Source organism: Ursus arctos, chromosome X, assembly GCF_023065955.2.
Source record: "Ursus arctos isolate Adak ecotype North America chromosome X, UrsArc2.0, whole genome shotgun sequence".
Classification (NCBI taxonomy): Eukaryota; Metazoa; Chordata; class Mammalia; order Carnivora; family Ursidae; genus Ursus; species Ursus arctos.
In genome coordinates, this window is record NC_079873.1 from 84,236,449 (window position 1) to 84,243,349 (window position 6,901).

A 6,901-nucleotide genomic window follows, 5' to 3' on the forward strand; every position below is an offset into this window, starting at 1 on the left:
CCTGCCCAAGCGGGACTCAATCATCTTCCTGGTGTGCGGAAAGAAAGGACATCTCTGAGGGAGAAACACAAGGCTCCGGGACTGTCCGAAAACCACTGGGAAAGGCTTGGGCCAGGCTCTCTGCTGAGTGGCTCTGAGCAGGTCCCAAGCACAAAGAACAAGGGACCACAGAAAGCTCACTGCCTGGGTGTACTGTAATGGATGGTGGCTCGGAAGAAAAATTTGCTTTCCCTTGAGGCTTGGTGTGGGGCTAGCTGCTGGGTAAATTCTTCCTGAGCTGTGGTGTTTTCACACCTTGAGGCGCAGTGTAACCCCCTAAATGCGCATAAGGAGGAGGACACAATTTTTTAAGGCCTGGCAACTCAGAGGAAGCTTGCACATTCCTGCTTTGCTGATTTCGGCCCTGTGCTTTCCCCAGAGTTGCTGTTGCAAAGGATTGTAGGAGCCCTAAGTTTTCCTTCCCATCAGAAGTGCCGGACAATGGGGCGCCTGGGTGGCTCATCAGTTAAACATTTGCCTTTGGCTCAGGTTATCATCTCAGGGTCCTGGGATTAAGCCCTGAATTGTTGGGCTCTTTGTTCAGCGGGAAGTCTGGTTCTCCCCCTCCGTCTGCCCCTCCCCCCACTCATGCTTGTGTGCTCGCTCTCACTCTCTCTCTCAAATAAATAAATAAATAAATAAAATCTTTAAAAAAGAAGTGTTGAGCTAGACAGGAAAGCTTGAAGCAGTAGAGGAGGCTATGAGGATGGGGGTGCTGCAGTCCAGTGGCCGAACACTTGGGGCCAGGGAGGGACCCCAGCTGAGGGAGAACAGATACTTCCCTTAGACTCTAAGGGTTAGAGTGTGCTATGAGCTCAGCCAGGCCTGGGTTCCTGGCCCAAATTGCTTCCTTTAGGAGCTCTCTTTATAAATACAGGGGCATATTAGGAACCTGGATGTCCCTTCACTGTAAACCAGGAGTCACAAGATCACATGAAGTGAGCCAGGTAAAAGCACTTGGCGGTGGGGACTGGGAGAGCCCCATCTGAAGGCATCAGCCACTCCTCAGCTATCCTCAGTTGCTATGCTGAAATCTGCCTGGATGGCCCTACCTACCAGTTGTTTTTAAGAGGAAGATCTTTACACAATGATTTTAGAAATTTCCCACGTTTCAATGTTGATAAAGAATTCTATTTGTATGGGGCGCCTGCGTGGCTCAGTCAGTTGGGCTTCTGACTCTTGGTTTCGACTCACCCATGATCTCATGGGTCGTGGATCAAGCCCTGAGTCAGGCTCTGTGCTCAGCCTGGAGTCTGCCTGGGGATTCTCTCCCTCTGCCCCTCCCCCTGTTCTCTCTCTTTCTGTCTCTCAAATAAATGAATAAATCTTTTTTTAAAAAGGAATTACATTGGTATTTATGCAGCAGGCATGTCTAATACCACTATTATATGCAGGCACTGTTCTAAGCACTTTGCAAATAATAAGTTGTACAATTCTTATAACAATAACAACCTCAGGAGGTAGGTCTTCCTTCACCTCATTTATTGATGAGAAAAAATGAGGCACAAAGGAATTAAGTAACTTGCTCGCAGTCCCTCAGCTGGTAAGTGGCAGAGCTGGGCTTAAAGCCAAGCCGCCTGACTCTGTAGTCCATGCTCTTTGTCGCTATGTTATGCTGCCTCATTAAAACTAGCAAACGAGCAAACAAAACCCAGCAAAAAAACAAAACACCGTGCAGGACAAAAACCAAGCAGGCGAGCAGAAACAAAAACAAGCCCTTCATTTGCTTCCTCCGCTTTTAACCAAATCCAACAGAATTTGACATCCCTGCCATTTTCTTCTGCTTTTGTTGTCTGTCTTCTTTGTAAGCTTCTTCATGCCTGACTCCCATCTTAACACCTCTCTTTTTCAGATATTCCCGACACTGATTTCTTTTCAGCCCTTTCATAAAGCAACCTGGCCTCTTTGCCTTGCTAATTTTGCTCTCCGAAATGCTACCTCTCACGTTTCATTGTTCGTTCTCGATCTTTACCTTCAAAAATTCTACTCAAATCCTCCCAGAATCCCTGTCTCCTGCCAGGTGGAGCTGGATCCCATGAAATTATTTTGCAGTGAAGATTTGGGGGATCACAGCCATTCCTTGCAATGGCCCACATTTCTCTTTCTGTACTTGTGTTCATTTAGTTTCTGTGTTGCATAATGCAGTCTTTTATAGTCACATACGTCTTAGTATTAATACCTATTTTGTGTTTATTTGTCTTGTCCTTCCAGCAAGAGTGTAAGGCAGACAAGCAGGGGCTGTGTTGACTATGTATTCTACCATCCCTTTTTCAGTGCCAAGAAGTTGCATCACATAATCGACAAAGGCATGGGTTTTGGAACACTCACTCTTGGACCCAAGCCTTGGCTTTGCCACTTACAAACTGTGTGACCAACAACAATTCATTTGACCTCTCTGAACCTCTTTCGTAAGAATATCATGAGACATAATGCATATAAAATGCTTAACCCGGGGCCTGACTATCATCTAGTAAGCCTTAGCATTTGACAACTCTTATTTGTATGTGACAGGTACCATTTTTTAAATTTTATAATATTATTTTTTATTATATTATGTTAGTCACCATACAGTACATTTAATCAGCTCGGGCAGCTGTGAAAGTGTTCTCTTGACTCCAAAAAGATCTCTGTTTTTTTAGGATTAACTTCACTCAGGTGTTTTTAGGAAGTGTTGAAAAGGATTGGCTAAAAAACAAACAAACAAACAAACAAACAAACAAAAAACACAGCACCCTACAATTGTACAGTTAGAATGTAATTTTTTTTTTGGTTCAAGTAAAGCTTGACTTCTCCCAACTGGAAGGAATTGGAAGATCTAGGACCGCTTTGGGTTGAATAGGAGGGTACATGTGCGTGCAGATGTGCACATGCTTGCGCCTACACGTACATGTGAATTTTTCAAAGCAGAGCCTATGACATGTGTTTGTATAGTGCGTCAACCCAAATTGCCTATGAGTAGGCTTCCCCAAACACTTTAATGTACACAGCAGGTTGAGTCACACTATCAGTTAACATAGAGTTCCTGGTACTAAACCTTTCCAGACTCCCTACTATCGCTAGGTAAGCAATCTTAGGCTACTCAACACAAGCTGACTCATACTTACTGTTAAAACATGACTTGCCAAAGGAGAACTTTCTGCAGGATTCTTCCCTCCAGGACAGGAAACAAAGATTTCCCAAATTTAAGAGGAGAGAACCTCCATGGCCCTACCTACACATACTCCTGTTTCACAGTCTTGTTAAGGGCCATTTCTGGCAGTTCTCTGGAGGACTTCCTGTAAGATGTCCAGAGAGCACATTTAAGGGCTGTGTATTCACACCAGGTTAATCGTTGAGAGAAATTCCAGTCCTTACACATGGGGATGGAAGGGAGAAAGGAAACTCTTTCACTGTGTAACACCATCACAGGATTCACTTGAGAATCCATAATCTGGGACTCCCAGCTTCTTGTTTGGAGAATTGGAAAATTATGTGCCACTTCTTTTTACTGTTTTCAAGGCAAGTAAGTGTTAACCTGGAATAGGAAATGTGTTGTTGTTGATGATACTGATGTTATTCAAAGTTTGTTTTTCAACAAATATACCAGATCATGCACACTTTGACATATCATACACTTGAAAAAGTGAATCCACCAAACACAACTACTCTGGGTCCCTAAAGTCACAGTATACCATAAGTCATGAGCATATATTCTGGAGCCGGCTGACGTGAGCTGAGGTCCTGACTCTGGCATTTATGTGGTCTTCAAAACAAGTCTCTCTGAGCCTCATTTTTAGCAACAAGGGGGTTACCAGGGACTGACACTTTGACCAATAACAGCCTTATCTGTGAGGGGGATGATTGGTGGCCATTTCCCAACAGGGCACTGGTAAAGCAAGATTAAAATGATTGCTCACTAGCTCTGTGTAATAAAGGATGGGAAGGGGGAGCAGGAGCCAATAGGTACTGCCCAGTGAAGAGAACAGAAAACTACCCAACTACATGTGAAATAGGATGCGGGTTATGTAACAGGAATAGTTGAGATCAGTTGAGAGAGGTGAGAATGAGTCCTGAGTCTACATGTTGCTATAAATGAGATTTATGTAAATTGCTTCATTTCGCTGTGCCTCTGTTTCTTCACCTATAACACGGAGATAATACAACTACTTACCTCATAAGGCTGTGAAGAAAATTAAGTGAGATATTGCCTATAAATCACTTAGCACAATGCCTGGCCAATAACAAGCTCGTGTGTGTGTGTGTGCGTGTGTGTGTGTGTGTGTGTTGAAAATCACCTAAACACGGTCCTTATCCTCTTTGCATTCTTAGAGGTATGAAGAGGACCAGTACATGAAGAGTTGTGCTATCCCCTAAGTGCTGTGCCAAAGGTATTGAGTAATGCTGTTAAGGCGAGATCACATCATGTGGGAATCAGGAGACAGTCTATGGAGGAGTTAACAGTTGTGATGAGGCTCACAGGATGAGTAGATTCTTGACAATTCAGGTTGGTGGTGTGGTATATCTGGAAGGAGGGAATAGCCTTGTAGAGGCACAGGGATGGAAAAGTGAGACATATGTTCATGGAACAGAGAGTATTCAATTTTGTTTGGAGGTGACTTGTAAGACTTTGGCCAGCCCTGACATTCTTTGGTGTTATGAATCTCAGAAAATAGGCAGCAAAGGTAGGTTGGGCATATCTATTGAATGCTAGATAAAAATTCTTATGTGTAGGCAAAAAGGTGACGGGGAGTTGTGGAAGATTTTTGAGTATGAGAATGACCTGATTATATTGGACTTTAGGAAAACTTAACAATTTAGGAAAACCTAAACAATTGTTTAGGATGGATTGGCGAGGGAGGAACATTAGAGGCCAGGAGATGGGCTAAGAGGCTACCACAACCATCTAAATGAGAGATAACAGGGACCAAACTAGAGGATGACAGGACTCATTCTCACCTCTCTCAATTGACCTCAACTATTCCTGTTAAATAACCCACATCCTATTTCACATGTAGTTGGGTAGTTTTCTGTTCTCTTCATGGAGCAGTACCTATTGGCTCCTGTTCCCTCTCCCTATCCTTTATTGCATACATCCAGTGAGCAGGGTATTTTTTTTTTAGATTTATTTATTTATTTTAGAGAGAACACACAAGCGGGAGGGACAGAGAGAGACAGAATCTCAAGCATACGCTGTGCTAAGCACAGAGGCTGACATAGGGCTCGATCTCACGACCCTGAGATCATAACCCAGGGAAAACAACCGGGGCTGAAACCAAGAGTCGGACGCTTAACAGACTGTGCCCCTAGTGAGCAGCCATTTTAATCTCACTTTACCAGTTCCCTGTGGGAAAATGGCTGCCAGTCATCCTCCTCTCAGATAAGGCTGTTGTTCATGAAAGACTCAGGAGATGTAAAAGAGAAGATGGGCTGAAGAGAAGTTCTCAGTAGGATCTGGTACTCCTGGAATGGCAGAGTGAGTAAAGTAGGAATCAGCGTACCCAGATAAAGAGTTAAGGGGGATGTAGCAACAGTGGTTGGGAAGTCGCACAGGTTTGGTGACCAGAGGATGACATGTCACCTCAGAGGCGCCAGTGGGGCATAGAAATGGAGTTGCCTGGCAGGGAGTCAAAAAAGCAATGAAGACAGTAGTGCTGTGATTGCACAAGGAATGTTTGAAACACTTTCTTTGGAACCATTCCAGCAGGAATGAATTAAAGTCTTTAGACTCTAAGCACTGACTAGATTATGCCCTTCTATATGAAATTCCAAATTTTAAAAGTCCCTACAAAACCATAAAATATGTAGAAGGAGTCCAATAAATTCTGATTTTTCCATGATGACTACTTCAGGGATCAAAAAATATATATGAGAAACTTTACTCCCAAATCTGTTTCTCTGTCTTAAAAGCTCATGCTGGTGCCATGAGTAAGAACGGCCTCAGTCTGTCTTTTGAAAACCCAAGACTGCCTTCTGAGTCGGTTCCCAAGCCACACAAGGACAGCAGGCTCATTACTTTATAATTATACCCTGTTTCTTTTTTTTTAAAGATTTTATTTATTTATTTGAGAGAGAGAGAGAGCACAAGCAGGGGGATCAGCAGGCAGAGGGAAAGGGAGAAGCAGGCGGCCCACCGAGTAGGAAGCCTGATGCGGAGCTCCATCCCAGGACCCTGGGCTCATGACCTGAGCTGAAGGCAGATGTTTAACTGCCTTAGCCACCCAGATGCCCCTATGGCCCGTTTCTTGGGCACAAAACAGCTTTTTGATGAACTTGATCACCTACCTTACTTATTAAAATTAGTCTCAAATGACCTAGCTATTTCCAAAGACCAAATTCCCTCAAAGGGTAAGACTTGAAGAAGATGTGAGTTGGGCTTGATGATACCTGGATTTAAAGGGCCACAGACAGAGGAAACCACCAGTGTAAATGCCCCCAAAAGTGGGAGTGTGCCTGGCTTGTTCAAGGGTCAGCAAGAACAGTGTGGCTGGAGCGGGTGAGAGGAGAGCAGTGGTAAGAGAAGAGGTAGGTTGGACAGGTGGTGGAAGGGGTGAAGTAGATCATTTTATAGGGTCTTCTAAGTTACTTTAAATTTTTTTAAAAGATTTATTTATTTATTTATTTATTTGTGGGGGGAGGGGCAGACAGGGAGAGAGAGACTTTCTAGCACACTACGCTGAGCGTGGAGCCTGACAGAGGGTTGGATCCCAGGACCCTGAGATCATGACCTGAGCAGAAACCAAGAGTCAAAGGCTCAGATGACTGAGCCACCCAGGTGCTCCATAGGCTACTTAAAAGACTTTGGCTTTTACTGTGAGAGAAATTGGGAATGATTGGGGGATCTTGAGCAAAAGTGAGATGTCATCTGACTTACACATAAAGGATC